Source organism: Piliocolobus tephrosceles, chromosome 6, assembly GCF_002776525.5.
Source record: "Piliocolobus tephrosceles isolate RC106 chromosome 6, ASM277652v3, whole genome shotgun sequence".
NCBI classification, from domain to species: Eukaryota; Metazoa; Chordata; class Mammalia; order Primates; family Cercopithecidae; genus Piliocolobus; species Piliocolobus tephrosceles.
In genome coordinates, this window is record NC_045439.1 from 100424246 (window position 1) to 100447806 (window position 23561).

Below are 23561 nucleotides of genomic sequence, written 5' to 3' on the forward strand. Positions count from 1 at the left end.
GTGGGGTTTAAGCCTCACAACAAACTGTGAAGCAGGTATTTTTATCCCTATTTTACAGAAAAGTTAGAGAGGTTGACTTGCCCAGGAATACGCAGCAGGTAAGCTTGGGCCCTTAAACTAAGACACTGTCTCTGCGATCCACAGGTCTTCTTACCTGCATTTTCTTTTTTTTGTTGTTTTTCTGAGACGGAGTCTTGCTCTGTCGCCCAGGCTGGAGTGCAGTGGCGAAATCTCGGCTCACTGCAACCTCTGCCTCCTGGGTTCACGCCATTCTCCTGCCTCAGCCTCCCAAGTAGCTGGCACTATAGGCGCTCACCACTACGCCTGGCTAATTTTTTGTATTCTTTAGTAGAGACAGGGTTTCACTGTGTTAGCCAGAATGGTCTTGATCTCCTGACCTTGTAATCTGCCCACCTCAGCCTCCTAAAGTGCTGGGATTACAGGCGTGAGCCACCGCACCCGGCCCTTACCTGCATTTTCTATGCCCCTAAATTAAGTCTAAGTTATTCACTGAAGTTATGTTATTCATTTACATTCATGAAGTTAGCAAGTGGGAGGGGCTAAAATCTGAATATTTCCCTGACACCTCCCCTTTTTCCCACTTGTGCTCTATCCTCACTCTCCCCCCACCCACTCGTATTCTAAGCTGCAGTGAACACTTCAACTCTTGACAGTTCTAAGAACCTGTAATAATGTGCTGTCTTGCCCTGGGGCCTTTGGACAGACTGTTCTCTCCCATGCATTTGGCTAGCACAGCCTAATCTAGACACAACCTCCTCCAGGAAGCCACACCTGACCACCGTAGTCTAAGCACCCTCTTAGGAGCTTCCTTGGTTCACTATTGCCTGTATTGCATGGCATTGCGGTTGCCTGTCTTCTTTTCTTGCTCCTTCGCCTGCAAAGCCAAAGGCCAAAGCAAGGACTGCCTCTTGCTGTTAGCAGCCAGCACCTTAGCTGGCACAGGGTAGGTACTCAGTAAGCATTTGTTAAATGAATGCTTGGCTCTAAGAGCTGCATTCTGCTTTTTTGGAGGATACAGCTTGAGTGTACTAAGTGGGAGGATGCAGGTGATGACGGAAATGTGGCTTCCTGCAGGACCTGGGCAAAGGCTCTGGGGTCACTGGGGGCTCAGGGTGCTGCTGTTAAAAAACCATGGTGTCCTTCTTGTTGAACCAAACTCTCAGACTACTGTTTTCTCACTCCTAGTCAGAGACAAATGTGTTCTGAGTGACTGGAGTCATAGCTCAGAGCACCAGGAGCTGGTTTAGGGTGGGGTGAGGGGCCGTGGCCTTGGGGCTCTCATTTCTAAAGGCCCAGGGCTCAGGGCTGGGGGGAGTGGGGAGGAGTGGCAGGTCCTGTCCCCGGGAGGCTGCAGTCACTGGGGGAGAGACAATGGGGCTCAGCATCTGCTCCTCCCTGGGAGAAGGGACCCTTCAGTGAAAAGCCAGGGAGAGCAGGGAAGTGTGGGAGGAATTGATGAGGAGAAGGGGTGGAGCCAAGGAGATGCAGCCGGGAGGAAGGAAGGGAAGGGAAGGAAGGGAAGAGGGAGGGGAGAGGATCCAGGCTTTCCTTCCTCCGGGTGACCTGGTCCTGAGCCGCAGCTTCCCCTGCATTGTTCCCTGCGTTTGCTCTCGGGGCCCACCAAGACTTCACGTTTCTTCCCCTACTGTAGCCCCAGTCCGAGGGCCCGGCATCCAGCAGGTGCTCAGTACTTACTTGGGAAAATGAGAAATGTGACCAACTTTGCTCTGGGAACTTTCCCCCGTCTTCTCCCCAGTCCTCCGGAGAACCCGAGGACAGAGCAGGTCTTGGGAGCACGCCCGGGCGCCCCATGAATAACTGACCCTTCCTGGCGGCACTGCCCGGCTCTGTCCGAGGGCTCCGGACCCGCCCTGCGTCGGAGTCGAGAAATGGCTCGGGGTGGCGGGTGTTCTGAAGGCTGGAGGCCTGGTGTCCGGCCTGTGCCGGAGCTGGAGGGAGGCGAGGCTGTGCCAAACCCCGCGGCCCTTCAGGGAGCAGAGAGGGACCTGACGGCCGCGCTGCCAGCGGCCACGCCTCGGCGCCCCCCAACACTGCGCCCCGGGACCTAGGCCCAGGCCCTGGGCTCGGGGACCCCGCCAGCCCGCCGATCCCAGCAGCTGCCCTGAGCCCCTTCCCCACCCAGGCCCTGGCGCTCGGAGCCCGCGCCGCTCCCTCGAGTCAGGCCGTCCAGGGCTCTGCTAACAGCTGTTTAAAGGCTTTTACTGTTCAGTGCTCTGCGGGGATGTTTGTTCCAAGCCCATCTGCCTACTTTAAAAATACATAAGTGAAGCACACACACCCAGCTTGCCACCTCTGGCTGGGGAGGGGGCGGGCTCGGCGGCCCTCGCTCGCACTTCAGAAGGAACCGGCACCCAGGAGCCGCACCCGTGCCCCACACCCCCGCCGGCTCTCCTCTCCAGAGGACGCCCCTGGCTTCCCTGGGGAGGGGGGCGGGGCGCAGGGCCCCTGGGCCCCCTTTGTACCGGACAGGGCCGGGCCCCCCATTTCCAAGCGAGGTTCTGCCTCTCCCCTCTCCCCCGCTTCAGTTAATCTTTGTTCCCCTTTTCTGCTGAGAGGAGAAAAAAAGAGAGAAAGAAAGAAAAGAAGGAAAAAAGGCGTGACTTGATTTTCAAACGAAACTCCCACAGCAAACAAAACCCTTTTAGAGAAATAAGAAAGGAGGAAGAAGGAAGAAAAGAGGGAAGAAACAAACAGGAGAAAGAAAACCCTTCAGGCTTTCAATTCGAGTGGGAGAGTTGAACCGAAAGAAAGAGAAAGAAAGGAAGAAAAATCCTCTGCGGTAGAAAGAGAAAAGAAAACTTGGGCTGACAAGAGGGGGGTGTTGGGGGTGGAAGGAAGTGAGAAAACAAAAGAGAGATAAAAGGGCTGCTTTTCTGTTTCTCTCTTCCTCTGCGAGCTGGCTTAGGAGGAGCTGTTTTGCATCCCTTCACGTCAGCCCTGCCTCATTCCCTTCTTCCAGGGAGGGAGAGAGCGCGAGGGAGAGAGCGAGCGAGAGGAGGGGGGAGAGAGAGAAAGAGAGGAGCCGGAGGGAGGGCGGCAGGAGCAGGCGGCGGGCGCGCGTGGAGGCGGGCGGCGGGCGCACAGCAGCAGCCCGGGCGGTGGGCAGTCAGGAGCCCCCGGCCCGGCCCGGCCCGCCGAGGGCCCCAGCGCAGGAGCCGCGCCCGGACCAGGGTGAGTGTCCCGCGCGGCCCCCGGCCCCAGCCCCAGCCCCGCAGCCCCGGGCGGCCGGTCGGCTGGGGCGCGGGGGGCGCGGGGGTGGGTCGCTGCGGCCGCGGCCGACCCGCCCCCCGCCTCTCCCTGGGGACGGCCGCGCGCAGGCCCGCGCCGCGCTGCAAACATGTCGTCTTTTCCTTTCACTTCCACATTCCCTCATGCCGGAGAGCTGGAGGGAGAGAGGGAGAGCCAGGGAAAGAGGGAGAGATGGCGTCTGGGGGTGGGGGGGGAGGGAGAGGAGGGGGAGGGGGAAGGGAGAGGGAGGGAGCGAGCAAAGAGGGCGAGAGGGAGGAGAGCGCGCGAATGAGAGAGAGAGAGAGAGAGAGAGAAGCAAAAATGAAAGGAAAGCGTCGCGGCGGCGGCGGCGCGGGAGGCCCGGGAGGCGACAGTGGCGGCGGCTCTCGGGCCCGCACGTGGGTGTCCCGGTGCTGGGTGCGCTCCCCCCCACACCCGGCCCGGGACTCAAAGTTTCACCCCCTCGCCGCCCCGCCCCTACGGCTGCCCACAAACTTTATTCTCGGAGCGGGTGGGGTTGCTGCGCGTCCCAGCCGGCTGGGGGTGGGGGAAAGCTGAGCGCGCCGCTGGGGAGGCTGGGGGCGTCCCCGAGGGGCCACCGGCCGCCGCAGGCTGGGCGCCGCGGGACCCCCGCCCGGATGGCGTCGGGGCGCCGCGGGCCGGGGACCCAGGACCAGCGCTCGCTGGCTGGGGGCGTGGGGGTGGGGGTGGCGGGCGGGGTCCCCACCGCCCGTCTTGAGCCTCCCGCGGCTCAGCCCCCCCTTCCTCCTCATCGCCTTCTCTCCGTCTTCTCGCGGTCATTTTCCTAATTGGATGGAGCTGTGGGGCGTGATCACCGGCGTCAGATCGGGGCCCTCAGGCTACCAGGTGGGCGCGCGGGCTCGGGGACCGACGGGGCAGCCCCAGTCTCCCCACCCTAGGCGCGCAGATCCCGCAGATCCGGCCCTTGGGCCACCGCCCCCTTCACCGCGGACTTGCTAACTAGTGCGTATCGGGTTTTTTTCCAACTTGCCTTTTAAGATGACTTTTATGGGCGCTGCAACTGCTTCCCTCCAGTCTGAGCTGTAGTTTGGAAAGATTTAAGAGGCCAGGGAGGTGCTTGTGTGGATTTTAACTAACCCGAAAGGGTCATTCATGTATCTCTAGGCTTTGCGAGACGGTTAGGGCAAGTCGTAGCAGTATCTTGGGTGCCTTTTCTTTTTTCTTTCTTTCTTTCTTTCTTTCTTTTTTTTTTTTTTGATACAGAGTCTTGCTCTGTCGCCCAGGCTGGAGTGCAGTGGCGCTGCAACCTCTGCCTCCCGGGTTCATGCGATTCTCCTGCCTCAACCTCCCCAGTAGCTGGGACTACAGGCGCACGCCACCACGCCCGTTTAATTTTTGTATTTTTAGGAGAGACGGGGTTTCACCATATTGGCCAGGCTGGTCTCAAACTCCTGACCTCGTGATCCGCCCGCTCTGGCTACCCAAAGTGCTGGGATCACAGGGACACCTCGAGGTGCTCATCCTGCCAGGTCTGAGGGGAGCCTGCTGAGCAATCCAGTGAGGGAGCAACGTCACGGCCCACCCCTGAGCTGCAGACCGAGTGCCCACCTGCAAAGGGTACCCTGAGCACCTTTCTTGCTGTGCAAAATGGGAACTCCCGACCGGTATCGACCTGCAGGGTACATAACTAGTCCCTGTGGGTGCCTGGGAAATTCACAAAACTCCCCACAGGTGTGCAGAGAAGGACTTTGTGCTCTTGGGGGTCACTCAGCCAGCTTTGAAGCTGCCCTCTCATTCCTGCTTTTGTACACGTGTAAGTAAAACCAAAGTTCATTTTTGCCAAGTAGAGTACTGGGGGTCTGTGTCCCTACTGCGTCTTCTTCAGGGGGCCTAGAGAACCAATGGGGCCACATGGGAGAAAGGAAGAAGAAAACTGTTCTTAACTCATTAGATAAGAGAGAATGTATTCCTAATGTAATCAAAGCCGATGGGGCTATCTGGTTTTGACTTCGGAAATGGTTTTGACTTCGGAAACCTAGAGTGGCCATTCCTTTCTCGTTTGTTTTAAAGAGAATGTTATTTTCTATACTTTCTTGGTGGTTTTATCAGCTGACCCTCAGGACTGGGTAACTCCATGCCGGATACTTACCAGTCTTGGAGCAGAGCCTCTGATTGGTCATCTGTAGCTCCAGAGAGGTGCCCATCTGGTGCCCCAGTGATCTTCTGGAGCTGGCTTTCCTGCATGAGGGCCGTGGGGATAGAGCTGCTTTCTTTTGGGTAGGGGGAATTGGATGTTTGGGTCACATTTTCTTTCTCTAGCCTGGCCTGGTTGCCTGTGTCTCGGTGGAGGGGGCTGCAGGGAGTTGGGGACCCAGGCTCACTTGCTTGTCTTCTCCTCAGAGCTGATACCTGGGTGAGTCTTCAGCCCACGGTGTGTGGTCAGCGGGCCATTTTTTCAGGGCTTGGGTCATTTCCATTCCAACCAGGCATTTCCTACCAGGGAGACTTATTTTAGGCGCACTGTCTAGAGACAAGGAGACAGACAAGGTCTGGAATGGTTTTTGAGTTGGAGGAAGGGAGACTAATGGGACCACCAGAGATTTTGCACTTCTATTTTAGGTTTGCCTTGTGGCCCAGAGATATTTCTAGCAGAGTTGTGTTTGGAAAGAGGCACAACTTCTTTCTAGAAGGGAGTAAATAAATAAATAAAAGGAGGAGTCCAGCGCATCTTGGAGGAGACAGGTGAAGGCTCCCTGGCCCCACCAGTGCTAATGCTTGGCACAGGCTCATCATCTGGCTTGCTGACCTGTCCCATACCCCCATTCCTCAGGCCTAGCCAGGGCCTAGCCCAGGACAGGACTCATTGTGTTGAAATAAGGGATCTGTGAATGTGCTGGGTCTGGTGTTAACGGTGGTTGATCCCAGCCCTTTGACTTCAAAGCTGGAAGAAGGCCTTAGAGATTGTCTGAAAGCAACTGAGGCAGGAAGAAAGCTCTGTACCCAGGATTACACAGTAAGTGGCAGAGACAGCACTCAAACCTGAGCTTTCAGAACCTGTTCCCAGTGCTGTTTCTACAAGGCCACTGTCTCTGCTACTGCTGGGGATCCCGAATCAAGCTCACTTCAAAGAATGTATCTATGAGAACATGAAACTGTGGGCTCGTGCTGCACACATAAGACGGGTAAATGGAGCGCCTCATTTTCCAGATGTGTTACACAAACTATGCTGGAGGATGTGACTGGCCAGTGAGACAACTAGGGGGAACTGGGTGATTCAGGCTGTTTCAACATTGACTTCTTCAAAGTCCAACAATCAGAGAAGCAGTTTAGTCATTGGGATTTTCTCACATCACACCATTTTTTGATCTGGAATGCTTTCTTCGTACTTTGACTTGTATGTGATTTATTTAGGATTGGTCAGGAGAGAAGAGAAGGAATGTAAGGACCCAAGACCTGAACTGATCTCCGTCTGTGGTTTAAATGTACTACAACGTTCGTGAGGGTAGACGTCTTTGCTTTGTTCATTGCTGAGTCCTTGTGCCTAGAATAGGGTCTCATCCATAGTGGGCCCTCAGTAGATACTTGCTGAATGAATGTACTGGACATTAGGAAAGGATTTACCTCCCAGAAGGAACCCATGAATGACACAGGCAGGGACAGGGAGGTGATTGATGGGAGCTGCAGAGTTGTGCTGTGAGTCATTGCTTCAAACAAGCTCCAGACAGGTGAGGCACGAGGGGGCTGGGAAGAGAGGATCCTGAATGGGGTGGAGCCCCTGGGTGGAGACTTGTGCAAAACAATAGGTTTTTTTAGACTTTTTTTTTTTTTTTTTTTTTGGAACGGAGTCTCGCTCTTTCACCAGGCTGGAGTGCAGTGGTGCAATCTCCGCTCACTGCAACCTTCACCTCCTGGGTTCAAGTGATTCTCCTGCCTCAGCCTCCTGAGTAGCTGGGACTACAGGCGTGCACCACTACACCCAGCTAATTTTTGTATTTTTAGTAGAGATGGGTTTTCACCATGTTGGCCAGGTTGGTCTCCATCTCTTGGTCGTGATCCGCCTGCCTGGGCCTCCCAAAGTGCTGGGATTACAGGCGTGAGCCACTGTGCCCAGCTAAAACAATAGGTTTTGAATTGGACTCAGGATATAGGGAGAATAATAATAATCATGTGTCTTAGGCCAGAATTATGCTACGTGCTTTGTGTATTTGTCTCTGTTAGTCCTTGCAGGTGCTGGCTCTTGCATTCTTATTCTCATTTGGCAGAGGAGTTAAATAACTTGTCCAAGGGCACAGAGCTGGTATCTAAAGCCAGGCTGTCTAACTTCAAACTTTGCCTCCCAGGAACAACAATGTGGTCATATATCTCTGCCCATGCCAAAGAGTTGGACGTTCAGCACTTTGGGGTTCCTTGAAAGGACAGCAGCAGAAAAACTAAAGAAATTGTGGGTCTGCAGCAGAGGGAGGCTGGTCAGGGAGTGTGCCTGAAGAGGGTTCACCCAGTGAGGGCTATAAGGGAATGCTTATTTTAGGGGCCTAACTGTTCCTCAAGCAGAGTGGCTATTGTGAGATCAGGGCTATTTTGCACTTGATAAAGATGTAGGAGATCTTTTTATGGGCAAAGATTGCTTTTCAGCTTAGAGTTTAGTTGTCATATATTTGAAACTAGTGGGAATTTTAAAGCTAAGAAATGTCCTTGTTGGCCTTGATACCACCAGAGGCTGTTTCCCACATGTGTAAATGTTACCTGCCTACAGTACCAGGATGCTGGCCCAGCCTGTTCCAGACCACAGCAGCTCCTCGTTCATTGGCAGTCTGTGATATGCTAGACAATGTGCAGGTCCTGTCCTTGTGAAGCTTTCAGTCTCTCTGGGAGGCAGGCATTAAACTAATAATTACACAAATACTCTTTAATTACAGTTGTTATAAATGCTTCACAGGAAAAAGTACGGAGGCATAGAAGCCAGTAATCATGGAGAGGGGGAAGGGAAGCTTTCCTGAAGAAAGGGCATTTAAATAGCCACCTGCAGTGTGGATGAAGAGGCTTTAACCAGGGTGGTACAGTTCATTAACCTTGATGTGAACCTTGTGACTCCATATGTGGTCCATGGACCAGCATCAGCATTACCTGGTAGTGAGTTAGAAATGCAGAGCCCCGGGCTTCTCAGCAAACCTACTGGATCTGCATTTTAATTCACATGCATGGTAATGTCTGTAAAGCACTGATGGACTCAAAAGTACTGAAATGAGAGGTTCTCAGCTTCGCTGGGAGCTCATTGGGTGACCCAGGGAAAGTCACCCAGGGTGACTTATTTGATCTTTGGCTTTTTCCAGTTTGTGCTGTCTCGCTGCTTGTTGAGGGTGACCCACCCCTGTATTGCTATTGGCGGAGACCCTGCAGACACTAGTCCATGCTCTGGTCTGACTTCTGTAAGCAATGAAGATGGGCTGAACCATCAGAGCTTTTGATAAGGATCAGAATAATTCCCTAAAAGTGTGTGGAGCTGCACACAGGGATTGTCTTAAGGTGACCCTGGGAGGATTTGGCCTGAAGCAAGAGAAAAACTGGCAAGGGTCAAAAGGGCTTTGGGGAAGAAAGGTGTAATGTTTCTGCCAAAAGCGGAACCTAAAACGGGGAGAGAGAGGCACCTGCTCAATAGTTCCATGCATGGGAACATAATACTTTTAAGAATTGCCTCAGAGTTTTATCCCTGAGACCGTCACATTACTGTAGAGAAGACCAGAGGGTTGAAATCGGGGGTCCTGGACTCTTGCAGTGTGTGGGTGGGCTTCGAGGGTCAGGGATACTTGAAACTGTGCAGAAGGTTACATGCGTGCGCTTTTCTGGGAAGAGGACCCATAGCTTTCACTGGCCAGCTCTAAGAATTAGTCAAATGTCTTACTTGACTAACCTCACCCAGCTCTTTTGTTACACAGCACATACTATATGCTAGGCATAATTGTAAGCACTCTACACATACTGTTAGCTCATTTAGGTTGAATACCTTTCTGGAGGTCACAGATCTAGTAAGCCTCAGAGCTAGGGTTAGAACCCAGGCTCTGGGGTCCCAGAGTCGCTGTTTGCAAAGCCTACCCTGGTAACAGGGCAAGCAGGACTAGGGGTGAGCTCTTTTTGGTAGCACAGATGAAGAGGCTCACCCCCACCCCCACTTTACAAGTAAGCGTCTCCCCAGTTGTTCATGTAAAACATAGAAAGGATTTTCCCAAGGAAGCACGTTGTGAATAGCTCCAGGTTGCCAGGCTAGCCCATGAAAGCCTGTATCACTATTGAGCCCAACTCATGCTTGTTTGCAAAGAAAGTAATTAGAAAATAAAACTGCTGCTACACTAAAGGCTAAATTAAAAATTCTAGAATTGGAAAGAAGGCACTTGAAGAATTGCACCCTTAAATTAGGGAGGTAAGGTGGCAACAGGAAATTGGGGTTGATTCTGAAAGGGAGGGATTAAAGGATGTTACAGCCAAAGCACAGCCAAATATATGTCGAATCAGCAGCTTCAAAAGGTAAAATAACTGTTTTTTATTACCTGCTAATTAATGTGTATAGTTCACAGACCTGACCCTTCCCCCATCCCTAGTGCCTACCCCAAGTACACAGGCCTTTTGTCTTTTCTGTCATTCATTTTGTATTATTTGAATTTTTATCCAGTATGTGTTACCTTTATTTTATATATATTATATATATGTGTGTATATATATATGTAAGTGAAGTAAAAGAACTATTAGAAGTGGGTTGGAGGCCAGACACAGTGGCTCATGCTTATAATCACAGGACTTTGGGAGGCCCAGGCTGGAGGATCACTTGAGCCCAGGAGTTTGAGAACAGCCTGGGCAACATAGTGAGACTCTGTCTCTACAAAAAAATTTTAAAAATCAGCCAGTGGCACGTGTAGCTGTAGTCCCAGCCACTTGGGAGACTAAGGTGGGAGGATCGCTTGAGCCCAGGAGGTTGAAGCTGCAGTGAACTGTGATGGCGTCAGTGTACTCCAGCCTGAAAACCCTGTCTCAAAAAAAAAAAAAAAACAGTGAGTTGGTCTCTTTAGCAATCACCATTGTAAAGGATTTTCTGATATTAACTACATATGCTCTATTGTGTGTTTATTTCTGGGAGAACTAAGAAAACGGTTGGAAATGTGAGGATTTTTAGTGTAGTGGGAAGCTGAGAATAAGTGTATCACATTGCGACCCAACTATTTTCCCTTTCTTCTTTCCCTGCCCCCAACATGTTATATATATGGAATCGAAATGAAGTTAGAGTGGTCACTACAGAAAGCAGGAATGTCTACCCTCCACATTTAAATGGGAAACTATAGCTTTTGTGATAACTCTTGGTTATGTGCGGTTTTGTCATCTGGATGGTACCTGGAATGACATCCTGGGCTCCATCCCATTCTGGGTGGGACAGCAAGGATACAGGCTTCCAGACTGGGAAGGCTGTCCTGCATGTGTTTGGTAAAAGACAGTGGCTAAACTTGGGGCACATCAGAATGTCCTCACAAGGACCAAGTCCAAGCTGGCCCCTTGAGAAGCATCAGGTACCCTTTGGAAGCTGGTAGTGCTGGTCAGTTTAATCTCACTCTGTGATGTCTGATCCTCGGGCCCTGGGCTCACAAGCCATCGCTTCCCATCATGGCTCCATTCTCTAGCTGCAAATCACAAGATCATTTGTAGACTTGCCAGTACCCAGAAGCAGGTCACCTCTGAAATTCAGAACTCTTCCTGTCTTCCCACTACACAGCACTCCTTGAAGCAGCCCTGCCCATCCCTGCCCCAACCTGGGAAATCTGTGCCCACTTCCCTGGTCCATTCCCCATGTGCCCACCGTCAACCCCACTGCTTGTTCCTCTGTGTCCTGCCCTGGCTTCCTCCCTAGATCTGGGCACCCCACATCCTCCTATGCCTTAATTCTCCACCTACAGCTGCAGTCACACCTCTCTCCCTGTCCCCAACCCCAACCTGTGTCACTTCTCTTTACCCTAGGATTTCACGAAGAGTCCACTCAATCCCCACTTCCTCTCTCCCCCCCTCCTCCTTGCCAGCTCAACAACAGTGGCGCATTTCACCCCAGCCCACTCTCACTCCAGCTGGCTCTCCTAGAGGTCCCTGCCCGGGGGCCCATCTTGTGAATTCCTTTTACCTGACTGCCTGGTGGCCCATCTTGTGACTTCCTCTTACCTGACTTCTCCATAGCAGTTACTATCATGAACAGTCTTCTCCACCTTGGGTCTGGCTCATCACTCTGGGTCCTCTTCCTGTCTCTCATCTGCTTTTTGTGCCATTCTTTCCTCTTGCCATGCTTTGGTGCCTTGGTCATGGTTCATTGCTACTTACTTACTACCACGACTGTGGTTTCAGCCTGTATAGGCCTCTTGGCCTATGATCCCTGTCCTCATGTCTCCCGTAGACAGCCTAGGGCTGGATTTCCTTTTGTTTTTAATCTAGTCTGATATCTATGCTCTTTGACCAGAGAGTTCAAGCCATTTGCATTTGTTATGGTTTTGGAAATAGATGGATTTCTTTTTTCTTCTTCTTTTTTTTTTTTTTTTTTTTTTTTTTTTGAGACAGGGCCTCACTCTTGTCACCCAGGCTGAAGTGCAGTGGCAGATCTCAGCTCACTGCAACCTCCGTCTCCCACGCTCAAGTGATCCACCTCAGCTTCCCAAGTAACTGGGACCACAGGCATGCACCACCACAGCTGGCTAATTTTTATGGGGGTTTTTTTGTTGTTTTTTTGTAGAGATGGGGTTTTTCCATGTTGCCCAGGCTGGTCTTGAACCCTGAGCTCAGGCTATCCACCTGCCTCAGCCTACCAAAGTGCTGGGATTACAGTGTGAGCCACCACACCTGGCCAAAACAGGATGCAGATTCCTTTCTACCATCGTGTTTGGTGTTTTCTGTGTGTGCTTTTTCTGATTCTTCTGTTCATTCTTTTGAATTGATTGAAAGTTTTTTTTTTTTTTTTCCTTCACTCCATTTTTTCTCTATTGCTTTGAAACTTATATACTATTTTTTAAAATTTTTTATTTTTAGAGGCAGGATCTTGTTCTGTCATCCAGATGGGAGTGTAGTGGCAGGATCATAGCTGACTGTAACCTTGATTTACTGGGCTCAACTAATTCTCCCGCCTCAGTCTGCTGAGTAGTTGGTCTTGAATTTGAACTTATGTTCTTGAACTTCTGTTTTTTATTGTTTTTTGTTTCATTTTGTTTTGTTTTGTTTTGAGATGGAGTCTTACTCTGTTGCCCATGCTCGAGTGCAGTGGTACAATCTCGGCTCACTGCAACCTGTGCCTCCTGGGTTCAAGTGATTCTCCTGCCTCGGCCTCCCGAATAGCTGCAATTACAGGCGTGTGCCACCATGCCTGGATAATCTTTGTATTTTAGTAGAGACAGGGTTTCACCATGTTGCCCAGGCTGGTCTTGAACTCCTGACCTCACGTGATCCACCTGCCTCATCCGCCCAAAGTGCTGGGATTACAGGTGTGAGCCACCGCGCCCGGCCTAGCCTCCTGAGTAGTTAGGACTACAGGCACGGAATCACCACTCCTGGCTGTTTTATTTTTTAGAGGCAGGGTCTGGCTATGTTGCCCAGGCTGGTCTTGAACTCCTGGCTTCAAGCCATGCTCCTGCCTTGGCCTCCCAGAGTGTTGGAATTACAGGTGTGAGCCACCGTGCCTGGCCTGAAACACAGACTGTGTAATGTTCAGTTGGTGTCTATATATTTTTTTCAAACAATGTAAAGACCTTAGAATGCTTTATATAAAGTCACCACTGTCCCTCCCCACATTCCATTGTCATATAGTAGTTTATGTTTCTGTCTTTAATCCCACAAATTGGACTCTAATTTTAATGTTGTATACACCTAATCCTTTGTTTTTATTTTTCACATATTTGCCTTTTACTCACATTTTTCCTTTCATCTCAGGTCTTCTTTCTGGGATCAGAACATCATGTGGCAAAGGTCTTTTAGTCATAAGCTTTCAGTTTCTGTTTGGCTGAAATATTATTTCATCCTTATTCTTTTTTTTTTTCTTCTTCATCTTTTTTTAGTCTAGAATATATATAATAATGGCTTTATCCTTACTCTTAAAAGATAGTTTTGCTGGGTATAAAACATTAGACTGACCATTATTTTCTCAGTATTTACGGGCATCATTCTACTGTCTTCAGACTTTCATTGTTGATATTAAGGAGCTGGGAGCCAGGCGTGGTGGCTCACGCCTGTAACCCTAGCACTTTGGGAGGCCAAGTCAGGCGGATCATGAGGTCAAGAGATCGACACCATCCAGGCCAACATGGTGAAACCCTGTTTCTACTAAAAATACAAAAATTAGCTGAGTGTGGTGGCGTGTGCCTGTAGTCCCAGCTACTCGGGAGGCTAAGGCAGGAGAATTGCTTGAACCTGGGAGGTGGAGGTTGCAGTGAGCCGAGATGGCGCCACTGCACTCCAGCCTGGCAACAGAGGGAGACTCCGTCTCAAAGAAAAAAAAAAAAAAAAGAAAGTTGGTAGCCCAATTATTGTTCCCTTAGGTAAATTCTTCTCTGAGGTTGTGTATTTATATGCTTATGTTTTGTGCTGTGCAATTCACTGTAATGTACTGAGGAGTGGATTTTATTTTATTTGGCTAAAGATTCACTGGGCTTCCTGAAAGCAAGGACTGGTGGCTATCATCTGTTCTTTTTTTTGTTTGTTTGAGACAAAGTCTTGCTCCGTCACCCAGGCTGGAGTGCAGTTACACAATCTCGGCTCACTGCAACCTCTGCCTCCCAGGTTCAAGTGATTCTCCTGGCTCAGCCTCCCGAGGAACTGGGATTACAGGTGTCTACCACCATGCCTGGCTAAGTTCTGTATTTTTTTTTTTTTTTTTTTTTGAGACGGGGTCTCGCTCTGCCGCCCAGGCTGGAGTGCAGTGGCCGGATCTCAGCTCACTGCAAGCTCCGCCTCCCGGGTTTACGCCATTCTCCTGCCTCAGCCTCCCGAGTAGCTGGGACTACAGGCACCCGCCACGTCGCCCGGCTAGTTTTTTGTATTTTTTAGTAGAGACGGGGTTTCACCATGTTAGCCAGGATGGTCTCGATCTCCCAACCTCGTGATCCGCCCGTCTCGGCCTCCCGAAGTGCTGGGATTACAGGCTTGAGCCACCGTGCCCGGCCTAAGTTTTGTATTTTTGGTAGAGACAGGGTTTCACCATGTTGGCCAGGCTGGTCTTGGACTTCTGACCTCATGTGATCTGCCCTCCTTGGCCTCTCAAAGTGCTGGGATTACAGGTGTAACCACTGTTCCTGGCCAGGTGTTGTGTGATTTTTGATTGCAAGCTTATGTTTGCTAGGATTCTATCTGTGAGAATTCTTTGAGGTATAGGATGAGTGTACCTTCTTCCAGGGAGGATGTGTGTTTCCTTCTGCTAGGTACCTGAAGGCCCTACAGATGGATTCATTTCTCTATAATTCTTAGCTTGCAGTTTTGACAACCAGAACCTAAACCCACATAAGAGCCTGCCAATGACCACAGATTCTCAGAGGAACCTTTTTTTTTAAGCCCCACCCACAGCTAACACTAAGATTACTTCCTTCCTGAATATATATCACCAGACGCTCTCCTTTGTCCCATTGTCACTTTATTGCCAAATGCCTTCTCTCAATTTTTGGTCAAAGTCCTAATCATTTCAGGCCCAATTAAAAACTCAGTATCTCCTGAGCCTTCCCCACACCATATGTTGTAAAATTATCTTTCCACATTCACAGGCCACTGTTGCATTACCTATTAGTCTGTGAGTATACGCGTTCGGACCCCATGCTGGATTCTGAGCTTTTTGAAAGCACAGAGCTATATCATTTATTTCTGGAGCCCCAGTCCCTGGCTCACTGTTGCACAGAATAGTTGTTCCATAGATATTTATTGATCAAATCGAATTTATGGCAAAACCAGTACTTCTCTTCTTTTTGAATAGTAATAATAAAAAAAAAAATCACAAGCACTAACCTGCCCCCTGGTCTTAGACAAAGCCAGTTCACCTCTTTGGATCTCAGTATCCTTAGCTGTAAAATGAAAGGATGCTCTGAGGTCTCTACTTGTTCTAAGACATTGAGATCCAGTGCAGCTGTGTGGCTGTCAGTCACAATACCATGGATCAACTCTTGACTCACAAATTGAATGAAGGGATGGGAGGGCTGTGGTGAGAAAGGGTGTAATTCTGAGGTAACTGGGCATGAGTTGGAAGAGAGGAAGAAGAAGGGACTTCAAGATGGGTTAATATAAAATAAAGATGGCAGAACCAGGCATGATGGTGTGTCCCTGTAATCCCAGCTACACTACAGGCTGAGATGGGAGGATCAGTTGTACCTGGGAGTTTGAATCCAGTCTGGGAAACATAGTGAGATCCTATCTCTTAAAAAAAAAATGGCATTTAAGAAATTATGACTTGATTTAACTAGGTGGCTATCTTAAAAATTAACACATTAAAACAATATAAATTTCAGTTGGGTTATAGATGCTAAATATTTTTTTAAATGAACTTGGAGAAAGTACTTTCTAAGAATGACTTAAAACCTAGAAGTCATAAGAGAAAAAATTAATACATTTGACCCTATGCGTGTAGAGAATTTCTTCATGGCAGAATCCATCATAAAATCAAAGGAGTCTCCCAGTTCTCAAAATTGGGAAAACATTTTTGCAACATATATCATAGAGCTCATTTCCTTAATATCTAAAGAGTTCCTACAAATCAGTAAGAAAAAGACCATCAACTGAATTTTTAAAGCAGGCTAAAAACACGGACAGTTCACAGAAAAGGTTCTGAACCATATGAGAATGTGTTGAGCCCACTAGCAATAAGAGAAACACAAGTTTTCTGTGGAGATGTGATGGTGGGGAACAGATACTCTCATAGTTTTTGATAGAAGTTTAGATCAGTACAACTTTTATGGAGGGAATTCTGGCAATATTTATTAAAATTAAAAGGGCATGAGCAATTCCACTTTTGGAAATTTCTCTTTACAGATAAATTGTACACGTGTGAAATGATGCATTTTTTTCAAGATAGTTAATTCCATCATTGCTTGTAAAAGGAAAAGAGAAAGGAAACAACCAGAATGTCCATCACTAGAGAACTGGTAAATAAATTATCCTGCCACCATACAATGCAATTCTTTATTATTATTATTATTATTAATAATTATTTTTTTGTTTTGAGACGGGGTCTTGCTCTGTCATCCAGGCTGGAGTGCAGTGGCGCAGTCACAGCCCACTGCAGCCTCAACCTCCCAGGCTTAAGCGATCCTCCCACCTCAGCTTCCCAAGTAGCTGAGAACACAGGTGCATGCCACCACACCCAGCTAATTTTTAAATTTTTGTAGAGATGAGGTCTCACTGTATTGCCCAGGGTGGTCTCAAACTCCTAGACTCAAACAGTCCTCCCCCTTCAGCCTCCCAAAGTGTTAGGATTACAGGCGTGAGTCACTGGGCCCAATGCCATACGATGCAATTCTGTGCAGTTGTAAGAATGGACACGCCCTATGTACCAATGTACACTATGTACCCACTAAGACATTTTAAGTGAGAAAGTGAGGGATAGAATGCCTGGTTATGCAGTAGCTCTGCAAAGATACCTCGGAGGCTGGTGACAGTGGTTTCCCACAGTGGGGGCAAACTTTTTACTGTGTGTCTTTTTCTGTATTTTGAATCTTGAACCTTGTGCACATACTACCTAATAATTTTTTTTTAAAAGAAGGAAAAAAGGATGGGTAGAAAGAAAGGAGGGTAGGCTGAGGGGGAGAAGAAGGCTTTCACCTTTGCTCTGCATTTTCACATAGACGGTTTCAGTTTATACTCTCCAGAAACTGGTGCAAGGTTATCGTTTTTAGACCAAGAAACTGAAGCTCGGAAGTCTGAAATGACTTGCCCAAGTTCATGGAGTTAGCTTTGGAACCTGGCATAGAATTCAGTCCTGACTCCAGAGCCATTGGGCTCATCTCTGTCAGTTTTCTTTTCTTGCTCTCTTCTTATATTTATTTTACTTCTTTGAGACAGTCTTACTCTGTCACCCACGCTAGAGTGCAGTGGTACGATCATAGCTCACTGCAGCCTCGAACTCCTGGGCTCAAGTGATCATCCTGCCTTGGCCTCCCAAGTAGCTGGGACTACAGGCATGCACCACCATGCCTGGCTCATTTTTAAATTTGTTGTAGAGGTGGGGTCTGTGCTGGTCTCAAACTAATGACCTCAGTGATTCTTCCACCTTGGCTTCCCAAAGTGCTGGGATTATAGGCGTGAGCCACTGTGCCTGGCCTCTTCTTTTTTTTAACCAACATTTCACTGGTCAAGAACAAATGGCCATACACCATGGCCTAGACCCATCTCTGCAAAGGGAGTGACTGTAAAGAAACTTCCACTCCCGCCTCTGCAGCTGGCTTGTGCCTACGAGGCAAAAGCTCAGGCAGTAGATGGTGAAGGCAAGCCCAGAGCCCAGCCAGCCACATCAGACACATCGAGGAGGATTAGGGATGGGCTCTGCAGTCCTGCCTTTGAAGTTCCCAGCTTTTATCACAATGTCTGAACCTTAGTGTTATTTCAAGGGAGATTTTATTTCTGTCTATAAACTGGCCTCAGGTAGGTGCCAGCTGTTGCCAGGTGCCAAGGGAGCATTTCCTGGCTCCCTAAGCTGGTGCCTTCACTTTGTTTTATGGCAGGGAACTTTTTAGGGGTAAAGGCATTGGTACTTGGAAGATTCTGGGAGAATAACTTTTAAAAAATATTTTTCTATTCAGAAGTGCCATTGGATGGCATCTCTTTAATTAAAGGGACGGAGAGGTGCATTTTGATTATTTGCTTCCCAGAACTACCTGTGCTGTTTTTCAAAGTTGACTGCTTCCTCCTTGCTGATGAGAAATGCTGTATGGAGAACTAAGCTGAAAGTGTTGGCCATATTTAATACGAGGCTGTAATTTATAGGCTATAGCTTCACCAGGGGAAGAATTTGATGTCTTTAAGAGATACAAAATCATCTAGCTCCAGCTGTCCTTGTGTGCGATGCCACATTTATTTTCTAACTTGGAGTCATCATTCTTTTAAGGAAGAGGCAGGGTCCTTTCGGGCTGAGGAATGCTCTCGGGAGTGGGAAGTTTTCAGGATCTGTGGGCCTGAGCTGGCATGTCCAACATCCTGTCACTATACTGCGTGGCATCTTACAAGGGATGCGTCCTAATGACCCACCCTGTCCACTTTTGTTTGGTTGCTTGTTGAAGGTAGGAGTATCTTGAACAGCATGGTGCTGTTCCCCTGTAAAGTTTATACCCATCAGCACCCAGTTGTTTGCAGAATTCGAGAATGGATGGGAAGCACCCAGGAAACGGTTCCCAAATGGATGCATTTTGATATTTGAAGTAGACTTTAAAGCTTTTGGCTTTTGATCATAAAGGGACCGGAAACATTGAGACACCTTCCCACTGCTCCTCAGGTTTTCCTGGTGCTTGAATACTTAGGGCCATGCCCTGTGGAATCTCCTTCCTTGGGCTCCAGGGCATCTGTCTTAGCAAAGGCTAGCTTCTCACTCACAGTGCGCTGTGAGTGCTCTGGACGTCCTCCCCAGCATTCTGTTCCATCATCATCTTGTGTTCTGTCTCACTATCCAGAAAAACTTCTGTGTAACATCAGCTGTGTTCTTTTGCTTCAATTACAGAGCTTGTTGGAATCTCTCTTCCAAATCCCTTTTTTGGGGCTTTTTTTTTTTTTTTGAAATGGAGTCTTGCTCTGTCGCCCAGATTGGAGGACAGGGAGGACAGTGGCGTGATCTCGACTCACTGCAACCTCCGCCTCCCGGGTTCAAGTGGTTCTCCTGCCTCAGCCTCCCGAATAGCTGGGATCACAGGTGTGTGCCACCACACCCAGCTCCTTTTTGTATTTTTAGTAGAACCGGGGTTTCACCATGTTGGCAGGCTGGTCTTGAACTCCTGACCTCAGGAGTGCTGAGATTACAGGTGTGAGCCACTGCACCCAGCTGGGGTTTTTCTACCTTGGTGGTAAAAATTAATTTCCTGTCGCCACCTAGATGAACAAATCTCAGGTTAGGAACTGGCCTTTTTTCCCCTTCTCTTTGAATTCACTGTCTAAAGAAACAGCCACTGCCCTTTCCCTAAACCAGGACAGAGGTCATGTCTGCTTTGCCTTTTTGCACCTTGGCCCCTGCCTGCCCCTTACCTCCCCGCTCCAGCTATAGTGACTGGAAGGGCCCGCACAGGAAAGCTGGGTCCTGGATATTCATGGACGTTGCTGGAGGATGTGTCTCCCTGCTGGTGGCTCTCATTCTTCCTGTGCTCAGTAGGGCCTTATGGAAGATTCTAATTACCCTGTCCTGGAAACCACCTTGAAAATATTCTTAAATATTCTTAGGTGGATTTAAGATGTCTCTGTTTAGTGTTTTTTTGTTTGTTTGTTTTCAAATCCAGCTAAGATTTGAAAGCCCAAGGAATGAACAGTCTCTTGGATTTTGTATCTCTTCCTTTTGTTTTTTAGAAAATAGCTTTTATTGATTTTTTTTCTTGCTACAAAGAGGTTGATGATTATTGCAGAAAATTTAGGGACTCAAAGTAGGCAAAGAGAAGATAAAAACCACCTATAATTATTAATATTTTAGTATATTGTATAGCCCCCCCAGAATATTTTTTCAGTTTAAAAAGATGAGATCATACTGTTTATACCATCTTATTACATTTTTCTTTTTCTTTTTTTTTTTTTTTGCTTTTACTTTACAACATGTGATTAAAATTTCCATCAGGTTAAGCAGCCTCCGTCAAGTCACTTTAAAGGGTTGTATAGTTCTTTTGAACAGATGGACTATCATTTATTTAAGCAATCTCCTACATGTAGCTTGTTTCCTCTGTTTCTGTCTTGTAAAGAATGCTGTGGTGAACATCCTTGGGTATATTTGCCCAGAGACTTGATTATTTCCTTGGGATACATCTCCAGAAGAGAATCACTGGGCCAAGGCCGTTGATCTAGATGGGTAAATTGCCCCCTGCACACATTGTATCATATTTGGATTCTGTTTAACCAAATACTAACTCCTATTCTTTTAAACATGGTTGTGAGTCTTTCAGACCTGTTTCCTAATGTTTCTCACAGGTCATACAGGTTGGCTGAGAGTAAATGGCAAGGAAGGGCCTGAGAGACTCTGGGCATAGCTGACCTAGGAAAGGGAGTCTATCATCCTGGCCCCTTGCTTTACCATGGGAGTGCAAGGGCTGGGCCCAGAGACCCTGTCTTGCCTCCCGTGACCCCAGGAAGCTGCAGGCCTGTGGTTCCCCAGGGAAATCTTCTCTGGTGCCAGCCGTTAGGGTGCCCAGGGCAGAGAGCTGGCTTTGAGGATTCCAGAGTCTATCAGAGAACTTAGGCTGGTCTTTCTTCCAAGACAATGCTCCTAAACAAACATCCTGCCCTAATCCAGAGACTAGGTTGGTGCTTATGGGGGGGCGGTAACTGGGGGAGCTGAGGATTTCCTGTGCAGGCCTCAGACTCTGGCGCAGGAGTCCAGGCCAAGGAAGTGCCTCTGCCCAGACTTTCAGCCCCTTGAAGCCCAGTTCTTCGTCATCACTTGGTGGGGGGAACAGAGGGAAGTTTGATGGAATTACTGAGGAAGTAGCCTTTACGTGGTCTAAATCAGACCTTCCTGTTCCCACTCCTGAGCAGCTCTTCCTCCTTTTCCGCTCTCTTCCTCCTGCGTGACAGCGCATTCTTCATGGCGCCTCTGGGGCCCTTCCTGTCTGCTGAGCTGCTTTCTTCCCTTTTCTCTCCTGCTGGGACCTAGACTGGTGCCCACCTTCAGGACTGGGCACATCCAGGCACCTCACTGCCCCTTCCCTCCTCCAGCTCTGCTCCCAACCCCCCTGCACCCTTCCATCCAGGCAGGGCTGTCCCAGCTGAGGCCCAAGCCCAGCCCACCCTTTTTTCTCAGTTCTGCCAAGAAGGCCATGGGGGCTGGTGGAGGCCCGAGCTGCCTCCCCGCCGGGAGACACAGCATGCCAGCTGCTGCCCGGATGGGTTACAAAAAACAAAAACACAAACTCCAGCCCCTTGAGATGAGGGACGTTTCGGTTTCTGTGAACCTGACGACTCATGTGTGTTGGAAATGAGAGGCACAGGTTGGGAGAGGGAGGCTGCATGTTTCCCCTGGGGTGGGCTTTGTTTAAATTTTAATATGCTCTTCCTTTTTCTCAAAGTGCTAGCAACGGCTCCCAGCTCCTTTGTCATTTTAGCCCCGTTATCTGTCTAGTGGATGAGATCTCTTATCTGCCTGGTCCTCCCCTCCTCCCTGAATGGTGGGTTCCTCACCGCCTCCCCGCAACTTGTGACAGTGTTACAGATCCCGTTCTGCAACCTTAGTTCAGATGAAACTTGTCACTTTGCTTCTTTAGTCGACTAAGATTTGGGGAAAGCAGGGGTCCATTTGTGATAGTGTTGGACCCACCAAGAACCTGAATAGTGGGCAACTTTGGTGTCCTGTGAGAGAGGGTGTGGCACCCCACCTTTAGCAGCCTGGGGGGCATCAGCTCCAAGGGTGAGGGTTTCAGCCCTGGGTTCCTTGCGATGGAGTCAAGTGTTTGCTCCAGTGTGTGTTCAGACTTCTGACCTGGCCCCGCCTCAGCCTTGGGGAGCTCTCTCAACTGTGTCCTTTGTTGGATGGAAACTGCATTAGATGCAGAAACACAGAGCTTCTCTTTTCCCCACAAGTAGGTGCAGATCTGAAAGATCCCTGCAGATGCGGCTTAGAGGCAAGGGGAGGACCTCATCCTTAAGTCACGGGGCTCAGGATTAGAGGACCCATGGCTTTCAGCCTCGGCTCGCCATCTCCTAGCCCTGATGACCCACAGCCTCCCCGAGCCTGTGAAGTGGGTTCATGAGCCTGCTTTTCATAGCTATGCTGTGTATTTGTATATAACCCATGGTTATCACTATTACCTGCAGACCGTGGGGCTATGAAGTCAGGAGAAAGGCCTGCACCATCCTGAATCCTCTGTTCTCTGAAAAATCTCCCTTTGTCATCTCTTAACTTCATTCAATCAGCAAACATTTACTAACTGCCCACCCATGTGCTAAACTCTGTCATATTAAGGTGAATGGCATGGTCTTTCTCCCCAGTGAGCCCCCAATCCAGAAGGGGTACTAGATATTGGATATAGACACAAAAGCACAGGAAGTTAGCTCTTCGAATGTGCTGGAGGGGTGGGGGCTGTAGGGAAGACTGCTTGGTGGAGGTGGTGTCTAGCTGAGTCCTAGCAGACAAAGGAGGGATAGGGGACCAGGCGTGGTGGCTCACACCTGTAATCCCAGCACTTTGGGAGGCCTAGGCGGGCAGATCACCTGAGGTCAGAAGTTCAAGACTAGCCTGGTGAACATGGCAAAACCCCATCTCCACTAAAAATACAAAAATTAGCCGGCCATTGTGGCGCATGCCTGTAAGTCCCAGCTACTTGGGAGGCTGAGGCAGAAGAATCGCTTGAACCAGGGAGGCGGAGGTTGCAGTGAGCCGAGATCAAGCCACTGTACTCCAGGCTGGGTGACAGAGCGAGCCTCTGTCTCAAAAAACAAAACAAGGCCGGGCACAGTGGCTCATGCCTGTAATCCCAGTACTTTGGGAGGCCGAGGCGGGCGAATCACCAGGTCAGGAGTTCAAGACCAGCCTAACCAATATGGTGAAACCCCTTCTCTACTAAAAATAGAAAATTAGCTGGGCATGGTGGTGCGTGCCTGTAATCCCACTACTCGGGAAGCTGAGGCAGGAGAATCACTTGAACCCGGGAGGCAGAGGTTGCAGTGAGCCGAGGTTGCACCACTGCACTCCAGCCTGGGGGCAGAGTGAGACTCCGTCTCAAAAAAGACAAAACAAAACAAAAAGGAGGCATGGGGGACTCAAACATGCAAAGGCAGCAGGGGACACGTTTGAGGAGTCAGAGGGGCATTGTGGATGAGATGGCAGAAGATGAGGCTGCAGGTATAGGTGGGGACCAACTGAGAATGTGTCAAAAGGCTCGGGCTTCATCCTGAAGCCTGGGAGGCCACCAGTGGGTTCTGGGCAAAGAAACAATATGGCGGATCACTCTGGCATAAGCTGGGAGACTTGGGGCTTGTGTTGTTAAATCCCTATGGGGAAATCCATTTGGAAATGTTGACCTGAGAGATGAGAAACCCCTTGAATACATATGGCACTTTTGCTTGAATTCCTTTTCATTTTGCCTAGAATTTCTGATTTGCACCAGCTGTTTACAGATAATTTACAAAAGTACATTAATAGGCTTGATTGT

At 49.1% G+C, this 23561-nt stretch overlaps 1 protein-coding gene across 4 annotated transcripts in view; it reads left to right on the forward strand.

The window, feature by feature from the left end:
- The first annotated feature begins 2418 nt into the window (after positions 1-2418).
- The window catches only part of ZNF710 (zinc finger protein 710), an 81142-nt gene continuing 59999 nt past the window's right edge, over positions 2419-23561 (forward strand). Inside the window, exon 1 of one of the 4 annotated variants that reach the window (XM_023187150.2) lies at positions 2419-3213. The gene's annotated coding sequence lies outside the window, so the exon portion shown is untranslated. Of the gene's footprint in view, positions 3214-3553; positions 4255-4669; positions 5066-23561 lie in introns of those variants that run through there. The other 3 variants (XM_023187152.2, XM_023187151.1, XM_023187153.2) reach the window with 3 other exon arrangements.